Raw genomic sequence first — 16364 nt, forward strand, 5'->3', positions numbered from 1 at the left:
TTTGCATGGGTCACAGAGCCGGCAAAACTCTGTGACACAGAAACACCACCAGGGCCTCCTCGTGTCTCTAACAATCCCCTAGCTCTGATGGGAACCGACAGCTCTGCTCATGCCTTCCCTCCCCTCCAAGGCCCGGGCCAAAAGACCTAGGAAAGGGCCAGCAAGACCGGCAACCTCCCAGGTCCCCTTTCTTCTCTTAGCGTCCATGCTCCATTTTTTTCATGAGGGATGCTAAAGCCTGGATCTAATACAACACGATTCCCCCAATTATTTGCTGAGCCTCCCAACCCCTTGCAATCAAAGTACCTAACCCCATGTTCTACCGCAGCATGGGGAGACAAAGAAACAATTCTGGTCTCAGAAAATTCAGACAGGTTTCACAGAGTTTTGCTGAGTGAATGGGGTATGATGTAGTAGTCAGAACTAAAAGAGAGATCGGTTCAGGCTGAGACCAAAGCTAGGGGAGCCCTGGACTTGTCTTTCTCCTAAAAGAGATGAAAGAGAGAGCTATAGAACAGAAGCAGCCATATTCCCCAAGAACTGAGGATGGGAAACTGTTGGGTCACTGTTTTAGTTTTAAATATCAATTTAGGTTTATTCTCCAAAGAGTATTATATTTTGTATGCCCTTGGCGGGGTATACATATCACCCTTTGCCCAAAAGGAGAAGAGGGCAAAAGTACTGTGGATGAGGAGAATTGAGTGTGTGTGTGTGTGTGTGTGTGTGTGTGTGTGTGTGTATGTGTGTATGTGTGAGTCATGGGATTCTTGGAAGATTCACGTTCACATACATATTAATATTCATACATATACCTACCTAAAACTGTTCCTCAAATTTATATAGTGATGCTAACGCATACAAAATACACTCAAAGATTCATAGATAAGCAGACTCTGACATACATACACTCATCATACAAACACACCTGTGAATGAATAACATGTTATTGAAGATGCATACACTCTTAGGCAGAAAATTACCAGTATTTGTTCTAAAGTCCTGCATTTGAATCCTATCTCTGACACTGACTGTAATGACCACAGCCAAATTATTTAACCTCTCAGTTTCATCTGGAAGATAAAATAATATCTATAATACCTACTTCATGGGATTGTTGTGAAGATCAAAAAATTTATGTTATGAAACACTTTTCAGAGCATAAGACACATGGGCCAATGACCTCTTAGCTGTTCCCAAATCATTTTTCCCCAGAACTTTTAAACTGGAACTACCATCACACTGAACCCTTTATTTCCAGACTCTTTGTCCCATCCTGGACAGGTGAGACAAGACTCTCTTATCTGGGTTAGGGATTTTTTTTTAAAAAGGAAACTTTCCTCAAATAACTAAGGGGAAAGAAAATAATCCCCCAAACTTAGACATAGTAAAGGCTTTGAGCAAAAAAATCTATGTCCAAAGATCTGAACAAGATTTGAATCCAGGTCCTTTCCATTAAGTTATCAAATTGTGCATACCCTTTTATTCAGTAATACCAACACTACATGACCAACAAATGAATTTGTTTTGGGTGATTATACAATTGGGGGAGAAGATGGGGGAGAAAGACAAATCTATGTTCCAGACATCAAAGAAAATAGAAAAGGACTCACATATGCAAAAATATATAGGCTCTTATTGTGGTGGCAAAAAATTAGAAACTGAGGGGGGACCCAACAATTGGGAAGTGGCTACAAAAATTGTAGTATATGAATGTGATAAAATCCTATTATGCTGTCAGAAATTATGAAAGGGAAAAATCTGGGAAGATATATGAACTCATGTGGAGTGAAGTAAACAGACTCAGAACCACCATTTATACAATAACAATTATATTATGAAAACAAACAACTTGAAGAATTTGGGGATGATCAACTATAATTCCATAGAACACATACTAAAACATGCTACCTACCTCCAGTTAAACAAGTCATAGACTTAAAGTACATATTGAGACATGACCAACTTAGGGATTTGTTTTGACTGGTTTATACAGTTTTGTAAAGGGGAGAAAAAAGAAACAAAAGTCTAGACCCAAGTACTTTGGTTGGTTCAGTTCTCATTTCCTTTCTTTCCACCAAGGATGGACTTAGTTCTCAAGCTCTTGGTCCAGGATTGATTCAGACTGGTATTGCTGTCATGTATGATGATATACTCAGTCCCCACCAGAAGCTGAATTTTAGTTTTCCCTTTAGGTGTGGGTCCCAGGGTCCCTTCTGGCTCTAAAATCCTTTGCTATCCTATGTAGACCCTGCCCTGCTCTTTGGACTCCCTGAGAAGAAAGGCACTTTTTCCTATGTGGCCCCAAAGGTCCTATCCTAAATCGCAGTTCTTCTGTCCCCAAAGTTGTCAGTTACCTCCTTTACTCTCCCCTAAAGATCTAATTCTGGACGCTGGAGGATCCAGTCACTTTGAGCCAAATTCTCTCTTCCTGGGGTCAGTCTGTTTAAGTTTACCTTTTAATTTCAGACTAGCTCTTCTATTTGATTATACAGATTTTCTAAGTGTTATCTGAAGTAAAAGAAACCATGAATTTAGCAAGAGAACCTAGGTTCAAATCTTGACTTCTAATTGCTCTGGGCACTAGTTTCTTCATTTATAAAATGAGGGGATTGTCCTAAGTTATTTTTCATGAAATATCTCATTGTCTTCCAACTCTAAATCTGTAACCAAATGATTCTGGAATCTGGAACCTATCCTTATTGTAAAAGCTTCTTCTAACAACCATCAGAGGTCTGTTCTCTTTCCTAAATTTTAGAGTAAGGCGTAGTGACAATTCATTGAATCTCCTATTGAGTTCCTGTTTTTTGAAAGGTGCTCATAAGCTCTCAAGCTGTTATATATTCAGACAGGTCTTGAAGAAGAAGAATCAGACCTTCTTTAGTTTAGGTTACCAGTCCTTGGTTTTGGTTTTTGTTTTTGTTTTGTTTTTTTATGTGTCACCAGAGACAAGTGTTTCAGTCTTAGAAATTTGCAAAAGGAAAAACTTTACACTCATCATATAGAATGATAGAAGAAAATTGCCATCGAAAGCAGAACAGTTGCTCTTACATAATATAGGCATGGATGCAGTTTTTAATTTATTTTAATTAATAACTTCTCTCCTTGAGTAAATGTTTTGTCCATCCCCTTGGAGTTCTGGTTCTCTCTACTCACCTTTACTTTACTCATCTCTCTTTTGCCTAGAATATTAATTTGGCCCCAGAATGGAGCAAATAATATCACATTGTTGGTGATATTGATAGAGAAAAGGACCAAGCTAGGAAGTCCTGAGGGTACAGACGAGGTACACTTCCTAATTACTTAGACAATTACAGATTGAGACAGCTTGATGGATAGAGCACAAGAGCTGGATTTAAAAAGGCCTGGGTTCAAATCTGCTTTCATTTACTGGCTGTATTATCCTGGGCAAGTCATGTTACCTTGTTAATAAGGATAAAAACAGCACCTGCCCAAACAAGGTTGCTGTGAGGATCAAATGACATAATATTTATAAAATGCTTAGCACTGTACCTGGCACATAGTAGGAGCTATATAAATGTTATTTTCTTTCCCTTTCCCTTCCTTCCCCTCAGAAAAGACAGTGGAAAGAAAGGCATTCACATTTCATCTTCTGTCTCTCCAGATTCTGCCCACCTTTTCCATGACGCCTATGGTTGGCCACTCCAGATAACACTGATGTCACCTTTATATGAACTTCTGTAATACTGACTGACTGCACTCTGCCATCCAGGACTTGATTTGAACAGGATCTTGTGTTAGTAGTAGTGTCCAGAGTTTTCTCCTTTCCTCCATTAGGCCGTGAGCTTCCAAGTGGCTGGTGTTGGGCCTTTTCCTTCTCTTTATAGCAGAACACAAGGCTTCCATCATTGTTCAGGAGTTATAAAGACAGGATGAATTAAGAGAGGAAGAGATGATAAGGTAGATGGGAGTTTGGAGTCATTATACCCAGGTTCAAATTCCTAGCTCTGTCACCCTTCTTGCCCAAGTTGCTAAATTTCTCTGTTCAAGTCTCAGTGTCTTCAGCCATAAAGAGAAGCTGAACCCTTCCAGCCCTAATTCTAGTATTTGCCTGTGTTTGTTTGTAGGGGGTGAGGACGGGTAGTAGAGAAAGGAATGCTCTTTGAAAAATATGCAAACAAATGTTCCTTCCTTACTATTTATTCTCTCATTGAAAAGACATCTATGGCTCTCAGCCCTCTGGAGTAGTAAATGGCAAAGAGCAAGCATTTGCCTGTCATCTTTCCTGGGTTCCCCTGGGATATGGAAATGCCCGTGCCCCACATGTCATGAGAAATGAGCCTAATTTTCCAACTTCCCATCTCCCCATATTCTTATTCCCTCTTTGGGGGAGGGGATCATTTCCCATCTCCCCATCTTTCTATCCCTTCCTGGACCAGGGCTTGGGAGTGGGGAGGGCCTCCTTTCTAGAAGCAAATGCAGATTCATTCCACCAAGACTTAAATATGAAGAAGTGGGGGCTGGCCAAGTGTACTGTGATTTGCAGGACCTGGGGTAGGTGGAGAGAGAATGCAGAAGGAGGTTAAGCACCCTATTCTCTCTTCCAGTCTCCCTGAGGCAACCAAAATCTTCCAACACCCTCCCCCCCCAACAACAGGCAACCCCCTCTGAGGTGTTGTGCTCCAAACAGGGCTGGGAAATGGCTCAGAATTAATTACCATCAGACCTCCGGTCGCTGTTCATTTCTGTAAACAAACATTTTAATATGCAGTAATTAATTACATCTGCCACACTACCCCTCCTCCCATTGATCCTTCTTCAGCTTTTCTTCCGTTCTCCCTCGGCCTCCTTAGGGCTTGTAAAAATAGTAAGCTCTAGGGGGGCCTCCCACTGTCCTAATACAGGAAGATCTCTCTAGGACTGACTCGCCTTGTCACTCTCCTGACTGTTCCCACCAGTTTTTCTCCTCTAAAATTTTTATTATATTTTGATTATTGCCAGGTTAATGTCCTCTATCCCCCACTGCTCTCATCTAAGGGTTTCAAGTCCAAAGACTCATATAGCCAAGAGCACTAGTATCTTTGGGAAAGGCAGCTCTGATGTCCAGTGGATCGTTTTACTTACCCCGACCTCTGTCTCCCATTGGAGTCCTTTAAGATGTTCATTTTGGGATGCTCAAACCTCCAAATACTGTTGCTAGCACTGTACTCAACCCCAGCTGATTTGACAAAAGATTGCTGAATGTCTCCTCTCCCCAAAACTTGGCAAATAGGAACACACACTATGGGATTCAGAACTTCCATAATCACTTATACTCACACCAAGCTCACTCACACCACAGTGCCCTCAGATAGTACCTGCAGGGATCTCTTGCCACCATTTAAATTCTGATCTGTTATTAATGGTCAGTTGTGTGTTTTATGTCCAGATTCTATCCCTCTCTCTCACATGCCTTCCTCCAATTAGTGAAGGGAGCAAAAGGGGGATCAGGTAGCCCCTCCCAGTGTCCTAGATTTAGTCTTCTTTTTCATTCTATCACCACCTTTGTTTCTTCTCTATCTGAATCCCCTTTTCCTTATCACATCCTTCCATACTTTTATTTTTTCCTCAAAAGAACTGGGGTGGGAAAGGGATCCTTCCATAGATAAAAAGGAACACAAAGGGTCTGGTGGGGGCAGGCTTCTCACCTAGCTCCTGATTGCTGACTGAGTCAGAGTAGAGGGAGTGACAGAAAAGGATCACTATGCTGGAACCTAGCACATAGAGCAAGAAAGGGAGGGGATTTTCCCTTTCCCACATACACAGGGAGGGAAGCCAGATGTTGGGAGAAGGATCTGAGGAAATAATTGGGGAGCAAGCTGGGCGGGAGGTCAAGTTCTGGCCGGGAGATAGTAGGGAGAATGGAATGGTCCTGGAAAAAAGAGGAAGACAGAGCAAGAAGATAAAGGTCTGGGGTGGGGAAAGCTGAATAGGGGAGCAAAGCTAGGGGTATGGGACCAGGAGGGGCTAAACTGGTTCCAGAAGCCGGGAACATGGGAAGTAGCAGAATGAAATGCAGATGCAAAACGTGCTCGTAAGAGTTTCCTCTCTCTTCCCATCTGCCAAAGCCTAGATTTTAATCTTTAATCCAGGAGCAATCAGCGAGCAACAGCGAATTGCGCATTACAGATGTTTTACTGTCTCCAGCGCTCCCGGCCTCCATGCTTCCCACCGTCACTCCCAGAACCCCCAGCCCCCTCCCCAACCCTTCCTCCTTTTCTCCAGACCCTCCTCACCCCTTTCAACTCACTCCCTTGCTCAGTGCTCCCCAAGTCCTCACAGTTCACCTCCCCCACCTCTTTTTCTTCATGATCTCTCCCTTTTCCTTTTTTTCTCTTTCTTCCTCCCTTTCTCCATTTTCCCTAATATTTCTCCCCCCCTCCCCAATAGAAGCTTGGGGTACAGGAAACTAACTGCTTGGGGAAGAACAAGCAAAAGCTAGAGATTTAACTGTTCCCCGGTGTCTCTTCTCAGCCCCACAGGAGAAAAGAGGTGACAGTTCAGTCTAGACTCCGCAGTCCAGCCTATTCTCCACTCCTGCTTCTATTGATCATATTTCTGCCGGACAAGAAGGCTCTCTCTTGGCCTGCCTCGATCAAGGAAGGTGCTGATGAGTGAACTTCCCGACCCTACTCAGCGCCGAAGCCCGAGGCTCCATAGTCATCAGCTCTCCAGATGTTTGCCAGCGCTCACTGCTTCGAGTCCCAGATGGTGGGCGCCACAGTTAGATCGAGTCTGACTGAGCCTCTTCTGCCCGAGAGGACACATGGAGTGTACAGGGAGAAGGGTCAGTCAGCTCCCAAATCTCAAGAGCCTCCTAGGGCACAAAACAAAGTCTGTGCACCTCAGTCTTTCTGTCACTAAAATGTTAACGGACGTTCTTTTCCCCACACCTGATGGAACTCGGAGCACGACTTCTTGGATCTTTTGCAAGCCATCCAGTCCATCCCCCTGACTCTAGCAGCATCTCTCAAATTGACTGGGGTCACTACTTAAAGAGTTTCATAAACCTTGATGACTGCCTTCCCTTCTAAATTACACCGTACCTCTAGTCCCCACTTTAAATTGTCTAGGCTACTTCCTCTTGTCACATCCTCGGTTACAATTACCCATCGAGAAACTTCTTTGGCTTAGAGAAATCCTTTTCTCTCCTTGGTTTAGGATTTCTCTCTTTAGAGTATGCGATGGAGGCCACAGTGATTCATATCTTTCCCCTCACACTGAGGTTTGGAGGATGAATTTTCTAATATCCTAGGGATCCAAGGGATTAGCCCTTAGTCATCATTCAGTCGTGTCAGACTATTCATGACCCCGTTTTCTTGGCAAAAAACAACAAACAACAAACAACAACAACAACAAAAAAAACTAAAATGGTTTGCCATCTTCTTTTTCAATTAATTTTCCAGGTGAGAAAAATGAGGCAACAAGGTTAAATAAATCACCCAGGGTCACACAGATAGTGTCTGAGGTTAAATATGAATTCCAGTCTTCCTGACTCCAGGCCCTGAGCTCAATTCTTCTAGTTTGCCACTTCACGCCATATTTCCTTCCTCCCTCTCCTAAACTGTGAGACTTAGGAACCTAGGGAACTATACTTACTCCCCAATCCCCCTCCCCACACCCCAACATACACTTTAGAGGGGTGGGGAAAAATCACATATACATCCAGAGAAACAAACCAGCCACCTACAGAGATACACGTCATAAACAGACATACACAAAACCGACATATTGTCATTCCACGAAGATTTCTCTCATTGTATAGAAATGTCCCCCGGGGCTTTCCTAATTCTCCTTTCCCACGAGTCTCACCCCATTTTCCCCAAACACATTTAACTCTTCTAATTGCCCCTCTTTTTCTATGAAAAAAAAAAAAAGACAGTGAAGGATATGATGGGGCAGAGGGGTCAGAAGGAGCAGAGACAGAAAGGATAGACAACAAGAGAAAGAGAAAGAAGTCAGAAAGAAAACAGCTGAAGGCAGTGGAAAAGAGAGCTAGCTAGAGTGAGGGTGAAAGAAGTATGTGCTCCCTCTGGATTGAGTTCTCCAAAGTTGAGGGGGCAGGGAGGTGAGGATCTGGAAGAAGAGACAGAACGGGAAGCTCTAAGGTACTTCTGGCTATCCTCTTGCTTAGAAACCCCTGCAATCCGACTTGATTTTTGAACCACGGACCTCTGGATCCTTCACCAGACCTGCAATCCACTCCCTCCAGATCCATCCCCTACTGCCTCCTACTCGGACTATCGACATCTTCCTAAATCCCATCCCCTGGATCTCTGACACACTCCCTCAAAAAAAAAAAAAAAATCGGACCTTGAGTAGCCACCTTGCACCCCTGCTTCCCAGGTCTCCAGGCCTTGAGCCCCGCCCCCTGGACTTCGGACTCCTCCTTCCGAGTCCAGGTCCTAGGCCTTCTGACCCCACCCTCTGAGCCTAGGGGCTCCTGCAGGCTTCGAAAGGAAGCTAGAGAGCTAGGCAGCGGAGCTGCGTGTGTTTTTATTATTATTATTTCTGATTAAAGAGGAATTCATCTCGTCTCTGCCTCCTGCCAGGGGCCGAGGCGCCGCCATCGGGGTTAACGGTGCGGAAGAATACAAAAAAATTTCATTGAGGAGGATTATAAAAGTTACTAGCTGGAACATTAACAGAAGAGTAACTTGTAAAAAATGCAATATTACAATATTCACAAGGACGGCAGAGCGTGGTAAAGCTATAAAATTCAACATTAAAATCTTCCACAGCCTAGATAACCTAGTTAACAAACATGGTATTGGAACTACTTTTCTGCGAGGCTGAGGTATATCTGTCCGGGCTGAGGTATATCCCTCCCGGCTGAGGTACCTGTCCACGGGCCCCAGGGCTGAGCGGTCTCCTCAGAGCGAGGAGGAACAAAACTGAGTGAATGAAGGCTCGAGAGTCATCTACTACCACCAGCAAGTCTCTTGACCCTGGCAAGGAATTCCTCTTCCTAGGCCTCCAGTTTTCTCATCTGTAAAATGGGGACAGCAATCCTTGCCCAGCCACTTAGGGAAAATCAGATAAGTTAATTGATGTGAAAACACTTCATAACTTGCATGAAGCAGATATACATCTGAGAGGATATGATGAAACACTTGAAGAGAGATGGGGATGATGGGGATGGTGACAAGCTAAAGTCTGAAATGGAGAAGAATGAAGTATTTGGTGTAGATTTAAGGCAGAGATTGTGTTCTTGCTTTTGTGTGTACTCGAAGAATAGATGTGTGTGTGTATGTGTGTGTGTAAGAGTTTATGGGTCCTGTGGGTGTGGCAAGAACTTATCTAACAGGCCTCAGATATTTTTGAATGGAACCTTCCCTCTATTACAAGTATTTATTAGGCACCTACTATATGCCAGGCACTAAGGTTAGTTATTGGGGATGAAGAGACTAAAGAAGAAAATCCTGCTTCCAAAGAACACACCTCCTCCATGCCTTAAGATCAGTGACTCAGTTTCAAGCATTTGCTAATAATGGCTTCTCAGCTAGATATCCTTATAGCTTAGTATCCTGGAGAAAGGCTATATCTCAGTTTTGCTAACATCGTGTGACCAAAAGTTATTGGAATGGAAAATGTTCCCCACATTTCTCTCTCTCTCTATTACTTCCTAATTATTACCTCTTACCTACTCTGTTAATTAAGGACACAGTAGCCCTTCCCCACCTAGAACTGAAGAGAGAGCAGGTCTGGAGGAAAAGAGATAGTTATGAGATGGAGTGAAGGCTCTGGTAATATGATTCTTGGGTTATAACTTCCCTCCCCTATGTCATAAATGATGGAATTCTTGGTGAAAGGTCAGGTGATTGTTCCATTCCTGACTCTGCCTCCCGATTTCTGTATTGGCAGTCCTATAGGTTATTCTTTCTGAGTAATGATAAGATTTTTTGGGGGGAAGATACAGTTGCAATTGTTGGGGTAGAAGGGGTATTTAGAAACAATGTTGTCCTGTAGATAAGCTCTGGACTATGTATCAGAAGCCTTGGGTTCTAGTGCTGACTCTGCCACTGTGTGACTTTAGACAATTTAAATTAATATTTGTTAAGCACCAACTGTATGCAGAAAACTTCAATAAGTACAAGAAGAAATACAAGGTTTACATAAGATTTGGACCCTGACCTTATAAAGGCTCATGGCTTAGTGAATTATTTAACTTCTAACTTCCTTTTTTAAAAAATAAAAATAATAATTCTTCCCCCTACTTCCCTCACAGAATTTTTGTGCTCATCAATCAGATAATAGATGGCAAATTTCTTTGAAACTCTAAAGTGCCATACATATGTAAAGTATTATTAATGTTGTTCTTTATTGTTTTTCCCAAGCATTCAAATTTAATTTGGAACAACAAAAAAGCAATATATTTGGAGCCAAAGGGCCTGGATTCAAACAACTCTGCAACTGTGTGACCTTGCACAAATCACTTGCCCCTCTCTGGGGTACTCATAAAATAAAGGAGTTAAACCTAGCTCTCAGTATATGATTTATGATCCTAAATTATGTTTTAGGACTGTTTTGAGAAAGGATAAGTGTATCTATTGGAAGGATGTGACTAATTGACACTGAAAAACAAATTGTCAGATGTTCATTCAAGTCTTTCCACCAGAACTTAATTCTGTTCCCCTTAATGGTATTTCTCTTAATACATATCTTTATGAATTCTCTAAAAACACAACTGTGTATTCAGACATACATATGTACATTTGTAAACCCACTAGATACAAACTTCTTAAATGTAGGAACAGTTATGTTGTTGAAATTCTTAGTACAGGCTCTTGCAATAGCCAGTGTTTAATAAATATATATTTAATTGATTTATGTATATGGAAGACTGACATATTTCTTTATGCTAGGAACTCGAAGGCACCTCAGTGCCATCAATAGTTCATTTCCATGAGCATCAGAGGCCACAAGAGTGAATACAGTATGCATATTATCTCAGATCTGACATGACATTCTCTTATCTGTCTCTGAGATGGAAAGAAATTAAAAGATATGCTTGTTTTGTCTTGTAATTAATACTCTTATGTGGTCATATAAACTCACAAATGTGTCTGTGATGTGCTTGACCAAATACATTAGTCTGTGCAAGTTTGTGAATTTCTTTTGTGTGTTTGCTTGTATAAGTCTGAGTCTAGTACTCATCTAAGTATGTATTCATAGAATGGACCACAGCTAGCAAGAATACATCTTCTTTGGCTTTCTGCCTTTCTCAGGGACAGAAATCCTTTGACACACATCCTCACTTCAGTGCTGACAAAATAAATATTACGTTTTAGGAGGTCTGAGATAGGACTTTGTTTTGCAATCCCTTGCAATTGGATTGTGATGAAGTCCCTCAGAATTAGTTAAGCAAGAAGGAAATTGGGCAGGAAAGTCAGGATAGGGAGGATTGATGAAAGATTGAGGGACCCAAGAGCACAGAATGTTTGTGTCAGGCTCAGATTCAGGGAAGGGAAAAGGACAAAAGTAAATCAATTCCACCTAACCAAGATGTGGGCATCAATGAAGGTTGAGGTAAAAGTCCAGATTCTATAATCTTCTCCTTTAATCCTTCAGTATCGTGCCATGTGTTTGCCTCTGCCGATGTGATTTCCCTTCCTTTTTGAGTAAAGGTTCATCTAGAGAGCCTCCAACCTTGCCTCAGAGAACTGAAAAGAGAGATTAGGAAAGGAGGCATTGAGGAGAGGCAGAGAAGGGGGGGCAATCCTCACTTAAGGACAAATCAAGGCACCTAGGGGCAAAAATGTGGTGTCTATTACACCATCTTTTAGGGATTCTGGAAGGACTAGTAAAGGGTGTATAGGAGGGGCTAGAAGAGAGGGAAAATGGAGGAGATCTAAATGCTGTGGCCAAATTGCCCTGGACAATTTATCTATTTTAATGTTTCAGCAGTTCTCAGTGCAAACCTGAAAGTGTCCAAGCATATTTGTGCGTATCTGCATACTTTACTTTTTCTGCACATTTGCCTCTTTTCTTATGTGCATGTGCACCCTGCACTGACACCCAGATTCGATTCAATTACGCACAGAATAGCTATTGCACCACTAAAGAGGAAGCGTGGGGCTGAGGGTCAGACTGTGTCTTCAGGGCTACAGAGAACCAAGACAAAGTGGAATTCTCTGGTGAACTCAGCCTATAAGGACAGGATTATTTCATTCTGCTATACAGAGGCCTTTGATCTTTGTGCAAGATTTGTTTTACTGTGGGCCAGGCTCAAATAGAAAGACAGGGGGACAAGCAAGAACAGGGAGACAGAACAAGAGACACAAGTAAAGAAAGAGAAATGAGCAGAAATGGAAGGAGGGAAACAGAGAGGTAGACAAAAAGATACCAAAGGAGGCAGAAATGAAAGAGAACTGAGAGAAATGAAGAGAAAGAAATACAGGGAAGGAGGAAACAAATAAGAGGATAACAAAAATGGAGAGAAGCAAAGAAACAAAGATGGGAGAGAGAAGTGACAGAGATAAAGATAAATAGAGGTAGAGAACAGAGGGACAGAATTGAGAGAAACAAGAGATGGGAAGAGGAACAGAGATGAAGAGAAACAGAGGAGGACTGATGTACATAAAGAAACAAAGATGAATATAGAGATTGAGATAGATGGAGACCAAAGACAGACAGACTGATCTGGAGAGAGAGAGAGAGAGAGAGAGAGAGAGAGAGAGAGAGAGAGAGAGAGAGAGAGAGAGAGAGAGAGAGAGAGAGAGAGAGAGAGAGCCAGGAGAATTGCTGCGCCTCCGGAGCTCGGCGGGCTGGGCTCCCCAGGGAGACGGCAGACACTTTGCGGAGATGTGACTCCGGAGTTGGAGACGATGATAAATATGATAATTTGTATAAAATCTGAATGGGTCCTGTTTTCAGGGAGAATGCCTCCGATGATGAATGGGCCCGGCTCTCAGAGAGATGGCTGATAAAAAGTGTATTGGATTGTTGAGAGCGATTTTAATTTTAATTCCCTACCTGCAGATGTCTGCTAATAACGCTGTCTCCCGGTAGCGCGAGGCTGGGAAGAACCGATGCCCGGCTCTGGCCGCGGCCTCTCCAGCAGCTCGGGAGACTTGTGAAATGACTCTAATTACAGAGTTATTAATTTTAAGAGGAGGGTGAGCGGGGGTTTATGATTATTAATCGAGCCTGTGCGCTCTCCAGGAGCGACGGGGGACTGGGCAGGAAGATGCCTAGCGTCCCGCTCTGGGAACCAGAAAGATCCGGAGGATTGGCCAGAAGTGCGGCCGTGGAGCCGAGTCTCTCAAGATTTGCTTAGTTCTCTTTTAAGTTTCCGATAGGTTCTAACTCCTACTCCCTACCATGGTCCAGATCACTGCAGCCAAAGAGAATGGTTTCCTAAAACTATCAAAGTAAAACATTTAGTTTAAGGAAAAAAAAAGCGGGGGGGGGGGGGGGGGAGAGAGGACATAGGGGAGAAGATAAAAAGAACTGTTCTCAGGAATTTCGGCTCCAGGTCCCATCTACCAACTTTCTACTCTTCCTCCACCTCAGGCCTAGCCAGGGAATAGGGCTCTTTGCAGGAAGAGAAGGTGTAGAGAGAGCAGCATCAGTAGATCCAACTCACACAGTGACTCACTTTCGCTCACACTTACACATACACACTTATTTTTTCATTCTTTCTCTTATATATACTCACACACAAGTATAATTGACACACAAGGGAATGGCTTTTAAACCTATAACTTAATCTATGCAAATTAGGGCTATCCCCTTTTAGAAAGGTCACAAATTTCAACAAAACTTTGTTTTCTCAGAGCTCTTCCCAGACCTAATTCTTCTCTTAAAACTACAGTAGTTCGGAGAGAAAAACTTTGTTTCAATCCTTTGCCATCTCTTCCCGGTTTTTGGTTTTGTTTTGTTTTTCCCAAAATAAGATGCCTAAAACCATCTCCCTATTCACACCCCACACTTGGCTCTGAACTCTTTTGTGTAGTTTTTGAAAATCAAAGGACAAAGATGTTTTATCATGTAGAATATTCAGAAGCAGTACAGGGGTTTTCAAAGGCAATTCACAAACAGAAGTGAATTCCTAGACTATTCCCTACAATTGAAGTCTTGTTGGAATAAGTGGTTGCCCTCCCAAGGCAACCAGTTTAATGGGATGCTTATGTTCTCATGGGTGCCTAAATTCAGATCACGTGATTAAATGATCAACTTATTACTTTATAATATATACATTGTCTATACATATATAAAGTCATGGTCATACCCAGATATAGGGTCATCTATACACATACCCATAAAGATATATGCAAATATACAATGTATAAACATGTATAAATGCATTTACCTCGAATCCATGCAGATGGTGACATATACAGATACAAACAAACACAGAGTTTTCCTTCTTTGTTAAAATGGAAGGAGATCAAGCTAGGTGAGCTCTAAGTAAGTATCCAGTTTTTGCATGTTATAATTCATTGATTCTATTTAGATATGCAGAGATATACAGCAAAAGAACCGTCCCAACCCCCAAATAATAATAATCAGCCAGGGAACAGTGACCTGGAGATTTTTCTTTTCCTTCTTAAAACCTCTGCTTCTTTATAAAGGGCCATTTCTCCTTTAGGCTGTTCTTTGGAGTGTAGCATCTGCCTCCTGCCAGCTCAGGGAAGCCTGGAGCAGAATCAGGTTGGCGTACAGCAGAGTTAGTATGGAGGAGTCACCAATTGTTTGGTCAGTTCTAGAAGCTAGTTCCTAGTCTGAAGATGGTCAATAGCTGTTGGGCCAAGGGCAGGATTCCTGAACAACCAGAGAACAAGTAGGCTCGGGGTTGAAAAGATCAAGGAGTCAGTTATGGCTCTCCAGAATAAAGTGCAAAGGGGGAAGAAAATATTTAAGGTTCTCTTTAAATGAAATCTATGATTTGCTTAAAGAAACAACTGAATGGATCCTATAACCCTGTCACACACACACACACACACACACACACACACACACACACACACACACACATTCACACACATAGTACTAGAGTTCCTACATGGGTGAGCAGACAGGAGTGGGGAGTGGCCCTCCCACTGGTTCCAGAAAGATCAAACCACTGGTCCTATCCAAGCTGGTTCTGGCCTCCTCTTCTCAGAGAGACAGAATGAAACTCAAATTGGTGAAAGCGGAAAGCAGAAGAAACTGGAGCATGTCAAGTGCTGAAGTTAAGTCTGGAAAAGAAAATGATTAACAAATTGTGAGAACTAAAACATTCTCTGAAAGACTTCTAGATTTCACAGAATTAGATTGAAATGGAATTGGGCCTCCCCAAGTGAGAAAACCCCTATTTAGAAACGATTCAGTTTCTTTTCTCTGAAAACATCTGAGACCCAGCTCAGAACATACCAAATTCTTCACTTTCCAAGGATTTGAGGATCATCTATCTGCAGAGTTCATGAAAAACTCATCAGAATAGATGAAGGACTATCAATGGATGCCTCCTTCTCATCTCTAAATCCCACTTTATTCTGAAAGCCAAGTCAAAGAATTATTTTCTCCAAAGCTTTTTTGAACCACCACAGTCTGCTCTCCCTCTCTCTTCTATTACCATCTGATTACAGCTTTGATACCTACTATGAATTGCCTGCTTTTGTTGGCTTTTGGAGTGGGTGCCCAGACTTGCATATACTTGGCATTTAATAAATGTCTGCTGAATTGAAATGAAATGAACTGTTGTGCTCCCTAAGGGCAGTGATGTGATAGCCTCTCTATCTGTCCAAACTTGGAAGGGAGGCTTATATATTCAGAGGCTCAATAACTAATGGATGATTGATTTAAGGTGAGGTATCAAAGATTCAGTGTTCTGAAGAGCCCTGACCCACAGTCAGAGGACCTGTGTGATGATGGATAAGTCATTTAATTCTGAGCCTCAATTTACTAATGTGTAAAAAAAAAAGGGGGGGGCTGTACGATACCTCTTTAAATCCTTTAAGTTATAAAGTCTATGATCCTAAGAACTGTTCTGCCACAGCTGGCTGATGGGAGAACACAGGTGGCATGACAAGCTCCACAGATAGGCTATCTTTTTTGCTCTACAAACACTAAGTCCAATGGGGGAGAGGGAGGGATGGAGAAAAATAAGGACAGAAAGTGACAAGGAATTTTTCAAAAATCTTCTTCTCTTCCTTTCTCCAAATGGATGTAGTGCAGTTCCAGGAAGCCAGTTTTTCCTTTCGATGCCTTAAAGTTTTCTTGCTTCTTGGGCAGATTGTTAGCTGCTTCCTATGGAGCAACTTTGATTTATTCAACAGGAAGAGATTGTTTAGTTTGATCACTGGAAAAGCTGATGGCAACCAAAATGATTCCTTAACTCTACCCATTCGTTTCCCATATGTGCACCTCTAAGTGCAAATAGT

General features: G+C 42.3%; 1 long non-coding RNA gene across 1 annotated transcript; it reads right to left on the bottom strand.

Annotated features, from left to right (window-relative positions):
- Positions 1-10299: 10299 nt before the first annotated feature.
- On the bottom strand, positions 10300-16355 carry LOC141558328 (uncharacterized). Its single transcript, XR_012487035.1, has 2 exons — positions 15005-16355; positions 10300-11660 (listed from the first exon to the last, which is right to left on the bottom strand). It is a non-coding gene; the product is annotated as an uncharacterized LOC141558328 (long non-coding RNA).
- Positions 16356-16364: the final 9 nt, after the last annotated feature.

This window comes from Sminthopsis crassicaudata, chromosome 2 (assembly GCF_048593235.1).
Source record: "Sminthopsis crassicaudata isolate SCR6 chromosome 2, ASM4859323v1, whole genome shotgun sequence".
Lineage (NCBI taxonomy): Eukaryota > Metazoa > Chordata > Mammalia > Dasyuromorphia > Dasyuridae > Sminthopsis > Sminthopsis crassicaudata.